General features: G+C 42.2%; 1 protein-coding gene across 1 annotated transcript in view; it reads right to left on the minus strand.

The window, feature by feature from the left end:
• CAMTA1 (calmodulin binding transcription activator 1) overlaps positions 1-15092 on the minus strand; it is a 689419-nt gene that overhangs the window by 487965 nt on the left and 186362 nt on the right. The gene's annotated exons all lie outside the window — the stretch shown is intronic.

Consider the following 15092-nt stretch of genomic DNA (forward strand, 5'->3'; position numbering starts at 1 on the left):
CTTTTCAGGATTTCATTAAAATCAGGCTCTGACATGACTGTGCAGATGTTTACATACGTGTCATTAGTTGTCCTTCAGAGTCCCCACACAAAGATATCAGAAAGGATCCCAGACTTCAGGACAAAACAGGTGTCTCAGAAGAGTGCCCCATTTTTCCCCTTTGCCGCACGACATGCAGGGGTTGCCTGAGCACTTTTTACCTTTACAACAGAAGCAGACCTTTCTGTAACTGTTTGATGATGATGATGACAGAGGAGAAAGAGGAAAAGCCACAATGCCACGCTCCAAAAATATATTAAATGGCATAATTCAAACTTTATGTACTTATAAAGTAAAAGTACATTGCCTAGTAACCCTGATCCTAACAGATCACCACCCAAAGTGGTTTGCTGTGATTGGTGCAGACCTACATATAGAAACATCTTTGTTTTTTATTTACATAAATAGGTTCATACAATATTTGTATTGTTATAAAACTAATTTTTCAAAAGAACCATAATGAGTGATATGCATACATGTTGGAGTATTTGAGGGAGTGTACTGATGTCTGCAACTTTCTCTGAAATGAAATAAAAATATTAAGATGGATGGGTGAGTGGATGGAGGGATGGAGATGGAAATAAGCAAGCGGAATAAAAATGTTAATCATGAAAGCTAGTTGGTGGGCATATGAGTTTCGCTGCAAAATTCTTTCAGCTTTACTGTATGTTTAAAATTTTCAAAATGAAATGGCATAAAAAAGTAATTTTTTCATTTAAATTTTTTTAATCGTCACCCAAGAATACATTTTTAATTTTTAGAGAGAGAGGAAGGGAAAGAGAGAGAGAGAGAGAAAGATCAATCAGCTGCCTCCCATATGCTCCTTGACCAGGGATCAAACCCGAAACCTAGGTATGTGTCCTAACCGGAAATCGAACCTGCAACCTTTTGGTATGTAGGACGACGACACTCTAACCAACTGAGCCATCTGGCCAGGGCTAATTTTTTTCACTTAATGATGAGGCATTAATCTCTTTTCACATCCATACACACAAATCTCTCTATTCTTCCTAAGAGCTGCACCACCATTGGTTAGCCAAGCCCTCCTCAACGAACACATAGGCGACTTTACAGTGACCGTGCCACAGTGAGTGTCTGTGCATGCAGGTGTGTCTTTGAATGGCTGTGATTCCTTTCCTTTTTTCTTTTTTAATATATCTTTATTGATTTCAGAGAGAGGAAAGAAGGGGGGGGAGAGAGAGAGAGAGAGAGAGAGAGAGAGAGAGAGAGAGAAAGAGATAGAAACATCAATGATGACAGAGTCACTGATTGGGCCCACAACCCAGACAAGTGCCCTGACCAGGAATCGAACCCCTATCGTCTGTATCCTAGGTCGACACTCAACCGCTGAGCCACGCTCGGCCGGGCTGTGATTCCTTTTCTAGAAGATAAATGCCTAAATGTGTCAATGCTGACTGCAAGAGAACACACGTTTTTACTTTGAAATATAATAACAACAGCTAACACCTACTGCAAGCTCACCTGTGCCAACACTGCTGGAAGCACGTTTCCTCTATTACCTCTTACACTCCTTACAACAACCCAAGTGGGTACTACTGTCCCTCATGTCACAGTAGACAGGAGTGAGGCACAGAGAGATTCAATGACTTGCCCAAGGTCTTCCAGCCAGAAAGTGGCAGCCTGGCTCCAGAGCTGGCACTTTTAATCATCAGCTTACAAAATATGGCCAAAAAGATCAAGCCAATGTATATTCCTACCAACAGTGTTTGAGAGTTACTGTTTCCCCAGGCTGTGTTGTTTTTAAATTTATCTAAAACTTAAGGACAACACTGTCCATATTTCCAGATACCATGAAGACAGATGCGAAGAACCTGACGCACAGAGAAAGCAGCAGAAATCGGTTGGGCCAGGAACAAACACCGAATTAATTAGAGCAAGGGCTCAACAGAGGACTCTCTCGGAGCTCATCTCACTGCCTCTCTGCAGAATGTACCCTCTCCGGGTTCTGCAGTAATGCAGGCAGGTAAACATACTTACAAAACCCTCGGACTTCTATTTTTAAACCCTTTAAGTCCCTCCCCATCTCCCCAGGTGCATTAATGTAATCTCAAGTATTCCACCTCCGGTTTTCTTTATCAGACAGCTGCAAGAAGAAAGGACTACATGAGTACGTACATCATCTCTCTTTCCATCAGCTACTCAATTAATTCAAATAAATCTTTAGACAATGCTTGATATGTCAGTGGGATGTTATCGTCAACAACCTAAAAAGGTTCTTTTGTTTTATTACCTAAAACATTATAAATGATCCCATTACAAACTGATTAAGAAATCTTCCTCTAGCAGGCTGTAGTACCAGCCCTAAACTTAGCCCTAATCTGGCCTCACAGAAACACAGCCTTGGCACAACTGGCTTCACAGACAAGAAAGCTGCCACCACTGGGAAGAGCCCTCTGCAAACCTGGGGGCATCAGCTGGGCTGAATCTCACAGCACAACAAAACAGTAATAATATCTAATAACACCGCTGCACTGTTGCTGTAGCAACAAACAATGTAATTGATGTGGCTGGTTCACTGAGTAGAAACATAACAAACTACAAAAAAAAAAAATGGGTTTGGAGCAAGAGTTAGAGGAGAAATAGAAATAGAACCACTTCAAATGAAAAGTCATCTCAGACGTTAGCAGGGTAGGAAAAGCACAGACCTCGAACCCAAAAGACCTGGGTTCCACTTGGGACTTCACAACTGACTAACTGCCTGACCTCGGGAAAGTTAAGTGTTTTGCAACATGAGCAGTCCAGGCTCCAGAATTTAGGGTAAGAACCCTACTTCACAGGTGATCACAAAGCTAAACGTTTAGCTCAGTGAAGCCCCTGGCAGTCTCTCCATAAATGGCAATGTTGGCACTAGGACACCATGGTGAGCTCACCAACTAGAACCTACTGAGCCTTTTCACATAGAAATCTATTATGTGTTGACACATCTTCTCTTTTTGCATATTTCTTTTTTTTAGAAAGAGAGGAAGGGAGAGAGAAGAACATCCAGGTGAGAGAAAACATCGATGCATATTTCTTGATAAGGATTATGAAGAATTTCAAAGGTCCCCAAAACTGCAGAGAATATCATAAAACCTACCTGCCAACCAACCACACTTTCAAGTCTTACTATTCTGCTACATTTTCTCAGATCTATTTTTTAGAAATAAAAACTAGGAATTCCAGATACAGCTGGACTTCCTGCTAACTATCCCATCTCCTTCTCCTCCCCCCCTCTAAGAGGTAGCCACTATTTTCCATTTGGTTTATGTTTACTACATATGTAGGTATCCATAAACAACATACATTTTTTACATTTTAAGCTTATAGAAATGGTACCATACAATGCATCTCTTTCTGCAACTTGTCTTTTTTCCACTTAGCTCTTTTGACCTTCCTACATATAGTTCTAGCTTGTTCATTTTAACTGCTACCAACTATTCACTGTACAAATACAATTTATTTATCTATTCTACTACTGATAACCATTTGACTGTTTTCAAATTTGTATTAATGTAAACAATGCCACAAAGAACACTCTTGTACATATCTCTGTGCACAGTAAAGAATGTCTGTAGGTCAGCAGTTCTCAAAGTATGGTCTTGTGGGTCCTTGGAGCATCCCCAAGACCCTTTTAAGGGACCATGAATTCAAAACTATTTTTGTAAACTACTAAGAAGTTATTTCCCTTTTTCTTGGTGTCGACATTTGCACTGCTAGAGAAAAGGTAATGGTGGGTAAAACTACTGGAGCCTTAGTACAAATTAAGGCAGTAGCAATTAACTATACTAGTAGCCACAGCTTTATCACCAAGCACTTACAGAAACACACACCAGTTTTGCTTAAGAATTCCTTAATGAAGCAGTAAAAAACATGGATTTTATTAAATCTCATCTTTGATTACATGTCTTTTCAATAATTCTGCATGACAAAAATAAAGCACTCTGCTGCAAGCTGAAGTATGATGGCTGTCTTAAAGAAAAGCACTTGTGTGATTGTTTCCATTGCAAGCTAAACTAGCTGCTTTTTCCATGGAATACCATTTTAACTTCAAAGAACAACAGACAAACTATGGTCATTCAGACTTAGGTATTTGGCATAACTTCTTCTTCTGGTCAAGGTGGAGTTAACAGGGGATGGATGTACTCTCCTGCTTAAAATAACTAAAAAGTTGGACAACATGTGGGAAATGCAGTTTTCTAGACGTTGAACATCAGGTAATAAAGGACAGTGATTCCTGAGAGATGAAAAATAAACAAAGTGAGACCTATGATTACCACAGCTATTTTCTAAACAAAGTTTTCAGGCCCTGGAACAGGAAGGGGACCTAAATTGAGGAGAAGGAACCAAGAATCCCAGGAGCCAAGGCAGCTGAAGGTACAGGGCAGAGTACCAAGGAAAGTGGCAAAGAAAACTCCAGAGCTATACAGAGGGTCCCCCTCGAGTATTCAAATAAATACAGACCAGTGCATATGTGTGAGAAAATTACTGAGGCCATGTAGTGAATCACCCAAAAGAATTAGAACAATCATTATCATTCACATTTGGACCTGAAATAGTGCCTGTTCCCACCAACCTGAGTGAAAAGCCTCATAATATATAGGACACAGGGCAGAGTACTCAGTAGAATTTTACCTCCATAATGGGGGGAAAAATTAGCCCCAACTCACTGCTGCTGTGGACCCACCTAACAAAGCGTAAAAGCAAGACCTGAACAGATCAAACTGATTCCAAGTAATATAACCACATTCCAGGACAAAGCTCAAGAATATTTTATAGAAATAAAAAGTATACAGTACCCACAAGGTGGAATTCATAGTGTCTGAGATCAGATAGCAATTTTCCAAGCATGCAAAGAAGCAAGAAAATATGACTCATAAGGGAAAAAAATCAATCACAACCAAACTCAAAATTATACAATGATAAAATTATAGATAAAAAGATTGGACATGTTAAGAAGAGACATGGAAATTTTAAACAGACCAAAGTAAAACTTTTAAAGTGAAAACCTAACATGCAGTATAAGGTGAAAAACACACTGGTTAGGGTTAACAAAAAATTAGGCACCTCAAAAGGAAATATTAGTGAAGTTTAAGATACAGCAATAGAAACTTTCCAAAATGAAACACAGAGAAAAAAGAAAAAAAGTGAATAGAGCATCAGTGATGACTTCAAGCAGTATCATATATGATTAAAGTTTCCAAAGAAGAAGAGAGAGAATTTTTTTAATGGCCAAAAATATCAAAAATTGATAAAAACTATACATCCAAGAAACTCAATGAGCCCCAAGCACAAGAAACGTAAGAAAACTATACCAAGGCACATCATAATCAACTTGCTTAAAACCAATGATAAAGAGAAAATCTTAAAAGCAGCCACAGAAAAAGGACACATTGAGGACAAATAAACACAAATATGGAGAACCACAGATTTCTTATCAGAAACAATGCAAACAAGCCAGAAAACATAAAGCACCTTCTTTAAAGTTCTAAAAGGAAAAACTGTAAACCTATAATTCTTTATCCACTGAAAATATCTTTTTTAAGTAAAGACTTTATCAGAGATATAAAAGCTGAAAGAGCTTATGACCAACTGACATGAGCTATGTGAAATGTTAAGGGCAGTCATTCAGTCCAAATAAAAAGGATACCAGATGGAAATCTGAACATACACAGGGAAATGCAGAACACCAGAAATGATAAATATGTGGGTAAATATAAAGACTCTTTCATTATTTAAATCTCTTTAAAAGATAATCAACTGTTTAAAGCAACACTAATAACAATTGTGGGGGTTAACACATATCTAGAAGTAAAATACATGAAAAAGGACGGAAGAGAAAAGTGGAACTATGCTGTTGTAAGTTTCCTACACTATACATGAAGTGCCATAATATCACTTGATAGTAGATTGTGATAAGTTAAAGCGGAATACTAAAAACTCTGTAACTAAATCAACAAAGAGTTATCGCTAATAAGCCAATGAAGTAGACAGAATGGAATCATAAAAACTCTCATTAACCCAAAAGCAGGTAGAAAAAGGGGAAAGGGGAACAAACAGCAGATGGATTAAAATAGAAATCAAATGGAAACACAACCATATTGATAATCACATTAGATATAAATGGCCTAAATACTTCAAATAAAAGACAGAGGTTATCAGATTGGCTTAAAAAGCAAGATTCAACTATACAGTTTATAAGAAGCCCACTTTAAATATAAAGACAAAAAATAGGTTGAAAGTAAAGGGATGGAAGAAACTATACCATGCAAAACTAATCAAAAGAAATATGGCCCGGCCAGGCGTGGCTCAGCTACTGAGCATCAACCTAGGATCCAGGAGATCGGGGTTCAATTCCCAGTCAGGTCACATGCCCGGGTTGCAGGCTAGGCAGCCAATCAATGACTCTCTCATCACTGATGTTTCTATCTCTCTCTCTCTCTCCCCCTCCTTTCCTCTCTCTGAAATCAATAAAGATATGTAGGTAGGTAGGTAGGTAGGTAGGTAGGTAGGTAGGAAGGAAGGAAGGAAGGAAGGAAGGAAGGAAGGAAGGAAGGAAGGAAGGAAGGAAGGAAGGAAAAGAAATATGGAGTGGCTATATAAATATCACCCAAGAAGATTTTAGAACAAAAAATACTACCGGGGATAAAAAAGGCTCATTTTATAATGATAAAGTCAATTAATCAAGAAGACATAACAATCATAAATATGTTTCTATACTAAACGAGAGTGCTTCCACACAGATGAAGCAAAAACTGATAGAAATATAAAGCTAAATAGACAACCCATAATTACAGTTGGAGATTTCCACAACTCTCCCTTAATAATTGACAAAACAAACAGACATGAAAAAGATGTAGAAGACTTGAAGAGCACTATCAACCAACGTCACTTAGTTGATATTTTAGAACATTCCAACTAATAACAGCAGAATACACATTCTTTTCAAGTGCACACAGAATATTTACCAAGATAGATAATATTCTGAGCTATAAAATAAGTCTTGATAAATTTAAAACAATTCAAGTCATACAAAGTATGTTTTCTGACCACAATGGAATAAAATTAGAAATTAATACCAGATAGGTATCTGGCAGATAATTTTTCAATAGCGAACATAGTAAGACTATCATTTTGGTGCCAATGACAAAATTTTTAAGCAAAAATAAGAATTTGGGAAAATGCTGTATTCCCCACTTGAACTTGACATCTTACAAAACTTAAAAACTTTTCTGACATCCATTGGAAATTATATTAACAGAGGTAATTTTGTGGTGTTATACAGTGAAATATGCCAACATTTGGAAGATCTACACAACTCAGTGAACCAATCTTTTCAAAACGACCAATGTAATTTTTACAAAACTATGCCTGGGTAGAAGATCTTTTCAAAGATACATATTAAAAGATACACACACACACCCAAAAAAGAATAGGCCAATGAATCTTAATGTAACAGGGTACAAAAAAATTGTTAATATAGTTTGAGATTCCACATTGCAACTAACCTCTAAGAAAGTACCACTTGTCAAGTTTTGGTGTAGTATCAGAGAAGAATATTCAGTCTCTGAAAAGGAAATTAAAATACTGTACTTCTTCCTTTTCCGATTATGTATCTGTATAAAGCTAGACTTCTTCACTTATTTCAAATATTGCAACAGATTGAAGACAGGGGAAAATATGAGAATTCAATTATTTTTCATTAAGCCAGAGATTTGCGAAAGCATAAAACAATGTTGTTATTCTCACTAAATTTTGTTTTGTTTTGGAAATTAAAGTTACTTTTTAATTAAACAATATGCTATTTATGTGAACATGAAATGAGTTTATTGCTGTTATGTTTTATTGAATTAATACAGAATTTAATAATTTCTCAGTTTTCATTTCTAATGCAGTAAATATTATAGCTATCAACCATACACAAAATGTCTTTGGGGTTCTCTATAACTTTTAAGAGTATAGAGAGGTCCTGAGACCAAAAGTACTAGAACTATTGGTCTAGAGAAGTTGAATTGCTCAGTCATAGACTTTGCAAAAAAGGTGTTTCTTGATATTTGCAAAATCACTGGAAACAGATGATTTGATGTGGATGACTAATAGAGCCCTTAATTTCATAGTAACAATAATAACAATGATCATAATAGCAAAAAAGGCTCCATGTACTTAAAGCCTAACTATGTGCCAGTCATAACTAGAACTAAAATCCTTGCTATCCTCAACAACTCTAGAAAATGAATATTACTCACATAGTATAAAGAAACAGGTTCAAAGAACTTAAATTAGTTGCCCTAGAAGCTGAGGGAATTCAGATTTGAATCCAGATCTGATTCCAAACCAATGACACCTCCCACTTTTGAATTTCTCTGAAACTATGCCGTGAGAGTCCTTTTACTCTGCTGTTTTCCTTCTTAGCACTTGCCTGACAGCATGTCACATGGCATTTGAGTATCATCTCTCTCGGCCCCATCAGAATGTATTTTCATGAGCTTAGCAGAGATTTCTGTCTGTCTTCCTATATCCCAAGGCCTATCACAGTATCTGGGGCATCACAGCAGATGGCTCAATAACTATTTGCTGAATAGGTGAGTGAATGAGTCACCATGGTCACAGACAATTCTGTAATCTATGTTGCTTAGAGCTCCAATTGCACTATTTCTTTTAGTCCTCAACAATTTTTTAAATTAAAAAGTTCTATAGGGCTTAATCTATGCAAACCACATATTCATACAATGGATAAGGGCATAAAGAAATCTCCCCATTTTATGGAAGGAGAAATCAAGGTCTAGATGGTTGGTTTGCTCTGGGTCCTGCAGGCTTCAGGTTAGAGTTTGGTCCCCAGATCTTAGGACAGATCTTAGGATGGGGTAAGGTGGGGGTGGGGCTGGACCTAGGAGGTAAGGTGTAGGATTTGGGAGGTAGGCACACTCTTTAATCTGTCATTGGTTATTTAAAGTTATTAAAAATCCTAACTTCAGAATACTTTGAGGGCCTGGTCAGAAAGGACAAGAGCATGCATCAATTTACTTCAGACAGCCCACTCACAGAGCATGTGCAGAATTCCATGCCATGCCCAGGGTAGACAAAAGGGCAAGAAGATGGACCTCAAAGTCGGGAAGTGGGGTCACAAAATGCCAAATGACAATACTGAAATGCCATAGGGAGGCCACTGGACAAGTACTGCAGAGAGTTCAGAGCCGGGGATGGTGGCCAAGGGTTAGAATGATAAACATCGGGAGGAAGGATAACCTTGAAAGAAGGACCTTAGGTTCATGGACAGGAGCAAGAAGGAGGAGCTGTAGGAAATCAAATTGTAGTTGCAGAGAGCAATCAGGGACCAGACTGCGGAGGACACCTGTGCCGGGACAGCCTGGTGGGAACCAGGGGCCGAGTGTGGTTGGCAGTTTTCAGCCTCCTGGGAACCAGCGGCCAAGTGTGGTTGGCAGTTTTCACTGGCTCATGCTGACTTCCTTCCGGCTGTAGGTTCACTCTGACCACCAACCCTCCCACCCAGAGACTCACAGGCACTAATATCTGTGCTCTAGAAGAGAATGCAATGCCCGATGCCCATTCACTGCTTGCAGGTCCACGTGACACACTTTTCCTCTTCGGCTTCATTTCTACCATAAACTTGGACCCAGAAAAGTGTCAGAAAGAAAAATGCTAGAGTATATCTGGTCGACAGTAAGTGCACATCCAGGCCCTACTATCGAAGGGAACAAATAAAAAATCAGAGTCACCACTGCCGCCACCAGAAACACCAAGCTGACTGAGTACAGTGAAAATGTGGGCCCAAGTGAGGACCAAGATTTAAAGATCAGATAAGAAAATGTAATCTGGTATATACTAATATCTAGGTCAGTGAAAGATATAACTAAGGCTCAATTCGTGCATTCCCCCAGGTCCAGTAGGCCTCCCAGGAGTCCTGCTTTCAGGTTTTGACCTTAATTGCTGATATTTAAATGCAGTACATGTACTACTATTGATCCTCAGAGCAGCCTTTTAATTCTGATATTCATGATGTTATCAGGAACCTCAGCAGCTAGTGAGTGGTGTGTGAGTGTGGGGAGGGGGTAAGTCCAAATACAAACAGGAAATGTGGGTCGGAAAGTGCAAAGTTCTGGAAGCACAAACTCCAACCATGGCTCAAGCAACTCCCAACCAGGAATAAACCCCACCCTCCTCTGCAAACTCTCAGAGAAAGCCACCAGCACAGGGACAGGACCTGCTGACATGGTCAGGAAAAGTTGGTGCCAGAGAAGGTAGGCAGACAGTTATTGGGTCTGTTTAGAGAAATGCCCCCCCCCGCCCCAGCCACTGCCTCTATTTTTCAGTATTAGAAACTACTCATGAAGGTCTCAAAAACCCTTTGAAACCCCTTTTTTGGGCTTGGCTTATGTCTGAATTTTATGTCCGAATTCTGACTGGCGCAGCAGAAGTCCTGGAAGTGCTGTCCCAAGTTCGTCGTCTTCTCTATCTGGCCTCCCACCCTCCAGGATCTATTCACTTGGGTCACTTTGGCTGCATGCATGCCCGCCTACATAGAAAGGGAAGGACAGCATGCTTGCAGCCCCTGACTGTGAGGGCACGTCTCCCTTCCAGGCCTCTGTCCATGCAGTCCCCTCACCTGCCCTTGGTCAGATCTTAATTACCCCTTGGATTTGGCTCAGACACTACCTCTCCAGGAAGCCTGCCCAGACCCAGTTCCTGTTCTCCACCTTCCACCCCGAACTGTGAGTAAGCAGTGCTCAGCTGTTCTTGCTCAGATCTCTACCACTTTGCCAGGTGGCTTCAGTGAAATCACATTTGGTCTCTCCCTTCCCCACTCCCTTGGGAGGCACCCTGAAGCTAGAGGCAATGTCTCAATTATTGAGATGCCTCCCCAGCACCCAGCCCAGCACCTGGCACAGAGACAAACCCAAATTCCTAATGAATGGAGCTACACCCATCCTCAACTTCCCCACTCCACTGAGGCCAGAGAGGCCGATGAGACGGGCCCAGAAACAGGTGGATACTTTGCAAACCCTGCCTCCCACAGTTCCCTCCACCACCCTGCAGCCTGTGCACCTGGAGGTTTGACCACCACCACCCAGCCTCTCTGCAGCACAGCTGCATGGCCAGGGCCCCCAGGCCTGCAGAGCCAGCTCTCTGGTCCTGCGGCGTGGACTCCCACAAGGGAAAGTCATTGCATTCAGATCAGCTGCCTCGGCAATAGGTCAGGCTTCCAGAAGCCTCCCCCAAACGCTGATTAATGGGCAGGAGCGGCCCCTGCGCATCTCATTACGCACATAGCTGCAATGAAACCATCTCTGCTTTACAGTTCTGTGCAGGACATAAAAGTGGGAAATATCCCAGCCTTCAGAGGGAACAGGCTATGAATACGGAAGCAGCCCTGGGTTATTAATCCAGCACCATTAGTCTTAGGGAGTCACCCTAGCACTGACCCCCTAGAAGGAAATTTCTCTTGCTGTCCATTTCTCATTTCAAATTATCCACGGAGCCACTGCACCTACCACCTGTGAATTATTTGATATTTTGGAGAGGAAAGTAAACAATATAAAAAATCAGCAGAACTTAGGGGATCTATAAATTCTTAGTAAGTTATTTTCAGAGTGAGGAAAGCTGATTCGTATGGCACTTTCCTTCCGAAGATTAATTTAGGTTGCTTCTTTCTCTTATTAATAGGAGGTAAGCACCCTGGAAAGATCACGTTTTCATTCTCAGCAGCACCTGTCAAGGGGATTCCAGGCCCACAGCCCATATTTGAAGGTTTATCCCCAAAAGGTATTCATGGAGCAGACACTGCACTGGTGACACGTCAGGTGAACAATGCTTCACGTGGCACTGGAAGACACACACGGATGCTTGTTTGTAAAGGTAGCATCCCACTGCTGGTGCCACTGACAGAGAACCAGAGCACTGCACTTACCTATTAATTTTCATAGAAAGACATATGAAAATACAGAAAGCAGCCTCTACCCTGCATTTCCCTATTTTATATCTACCCAAATTGACCAGGTCTGACTGGTGGTTTTCCTGAAGGTTTTTAAAGGTATCTCCTTATCTCTGATGCTCACTGGCTCTACCATGATGTTTCAGTGAACATCATCTGTTATTTATTATGTTTGGGGCCCTGGGCTCATTTTCAATAGGAGGGTACGTGTCTTCTTTACGCTTTCAGCCATGCATCTTTCAATCATGCCTCCTCGTTCGAGCTTCTCCTCGGAGACACCCATTAGATGTATGTTGGACCTTCTCCCCCACATTTTCTATCTGTACTTCCCTGAGCCACAGCCTGTATGAGCTCCTGGGGATTACCTGATGGCTTATGAACTCTTTCTTAGCAGTGCATCTATTGTTTTGTTTACCCCGTGTATTAGGAGTTGGTTTGGGGGACTTATTTTTAACCTTCAAATCCTACAGATTTTTATTTCTAGAATAATTGATTTTTTTTTTTTTTTTTTTTTTGACTGCCCCATTATCTCCTATTCAGGTCTTATGGATTTTATCTCTTATTTCATCTCTTCAAACACCTTACACACATTCGGTCTGATGATCTTCTGATTGCTCTGTGATCTATAGTTCCTGACACGTGAACCCTCCTTTCACAGCATCTGTTCATTATCTGCCGTGATGGTGGATTTCCTAGTTTGCTTTATAATTCTTGTCTAAGAGCCAATCTACATTGAGATTACCCCCTATTTTTCTATGGGAGTTCCATGTGTGCCCTATGTTGAGGAAGCATCCCCTTAGGTGTTAAGTTTCACACTTATGCCAGACAAAGCTCTAAAGCCCCCACTGGTTCTCAGCCCAGGGTCTCAGCCCTGCATGGACAGGGCATGATTTGGTCTCCTATCCATATATGTTGTACGCTTGGTTTCCCTCTCTTGTAGGAAACTCGGATAACCAAGATCTGACCGAGTGTGACTTTTTCTAAGAAAGGCTGTTCTACGTCACCCTAGTCTACTTAGGGAGGCCAAAGCAAGATAAAAATCTTCCTCCTCTAGTTCCCTGATGCACAGCCAGGGCACAACACTGGCCCTACCCCATGCTCATGTCACCCCATGCCCATCCCAGGCCCTTCCCATGGGTCTCTCTCAACAGCCAGCCAGACAAAGTGTGCAAAGAAGGGACAATAAGACAGGTGGCACACTGATGGGAATGGGGACACAGAAGACAGGGGAAGAGGCAGCGCCCATGAGCAAGGGAAGCAGAGACCATCTTCTTCAAACTCCAGCCAGATCTCAAGGGTAGGTGACAGGTGATTTCCAACACACTCAGCCAACTATTCTGAGTGGCATTTTTGTCCTATGCCAGGACTGGTAGTGGAGGAGAGGTCATACCCTGGAGACCTGGGGGTGATGCAGAACTTTGCAATCGACCAGCTGTGTGGCCTTGAACAGGTCACTTCACTTCCCTTCTCTGAGTATCTGGGGACAAACATAAGAGCTACTTCCTAGGTTTGTCTGCAAACTAAACTGCTCCCAGACAGCAGTAGTTGTTGATGTTAATAATGACCTTAGAAATAAATCACCCCAGCCTGGGGCTCAGCCTCCCCGTGCTTTACAGGGAAGCTGAATACAGGGCTTTTGTGAAAGTCAAGTATTCAAAAACATTTCCACATCGCCCTCCTACTCCAAATGGGTAAGGTTTTTAAAAACCACTTTGTTGAAATAGAGCTGACATAAAATAAACTGAGTATATTTAATATGTACAGCGGGCCGACTCTGACATATGTCTACACCAGTGAAAGCATCACCAAATCAAGTCAGTGAACACACCCGTCATCCCCAAATTTCCCTCGGGCCCCTTGTCATCCCTCCCTCCTGCCCCAGCTCACTCTGTCCAATGGGCAGGGCTTGGTCATACAGAATCTAATAAGAAAGAAGGAAAGAGAAGGTGGGAAGGGAGAGAGACAAAGGGGGAGCGAGAAAGAGGGAGAATGTGTTTGATGCCACATTCCCTCCTGGAGAGACAGAGGGGGAGCGGAGCAAGCAGATATGCTTCAGGGAGAGACGAGAGGCTGAGGACCGGCTGGCACACCTGCCCACTTCCCCTCTGGGGGCTGGAGGAGGCACCCACTCCTCCAGTGGCCCAAGATGCCTGCTCGGGTGTGGGGCTCCAGCTCAGCAGGGACCCCATGCCGCTGGGCTCCATTGCACTACCCCATTCCTCACTGTCAATGCCCTGCTAGAGCACAATTCATCACAGCCACGTTCGGGAACCACCCCTGTAAATGCAGAGTGACTCCACCTGGCAAGGGCTAGCGTGCCCTGAAAGGGGTTTCTAAAAGCACCCCTGACACGCTGTCTGATGGGCATCAGCCATGACGGCTGCCGCCAGCATCTGGGAGGGTCCACAGACTTCACCTCACCCCTGACCAGAGAGAAGGGCTAAGAGCAGAGAGTGAGCAGGTCCATGAGGCCCTGCCTCTGCAGGATGCGACGAACACAGCCTGAGCCTGGAATCCAAGAGGCTAGTCCAGGACAGGTGTGTCTCCTTGCCCCAGAGTGGGAGACCCATCCGGCTCTGCGCAATAGCCTGTTAAAGCGAGTGCCAAGCTCAGGTTCCTACAGAGAAAGGCACCCGGTGGCCTTCCTGTGGCCTTGGGTCAGCCCTGCCCATCCCTAGCCCTGATCATCATGCTGTCCCATGTCATAGCTCAAGGCCAAGCCCACCATTTGCAGCCCCACCACTGTGACAGAAGCAGGAATCATCCTGCGGGAGTCCTCAGAGGGTCCTAACCCTTAAGCCCTGGGCTTTGAGTGGTAGGAAATTATGCCCTGATCTATGCTTTTTCAGAGAGAGTGGAAGGGGAGGAGAGGGAGAGAGAGAGAAACATAAATGTGAGAAAGACCCATCGATTGATTGCCTCCCACACACGTCCCGACTAGGGCTGGGATTGATACTGCAACCAAGGGATGTGCCCTTGGCCAGAATCAAACTCAGGACCCTTCAGTCTGCGGGCCAACACTCTAACCACTGAGCCAAACCAGCCAGGGCTATGCATTTATTATTTATTGCCTGTATATATTTTGGAATATATACTCTTAGCCCTA

This window comes from Miniopterus natalensis, chromosome 9 (genome assembly GCF_054644295.1).
Source record: "Miniopterus natalensis isolate mMinNat1 chromosome 9, mMinNat1.hap1, whole genome shotgun sequence".
NCBI classification, from domain to species: Eukaryota; Metazoa; Chordata; class Mammalia; order Chiroptera; family Miniopteridae; genus Miniopterus; species Miniopterus natalensis.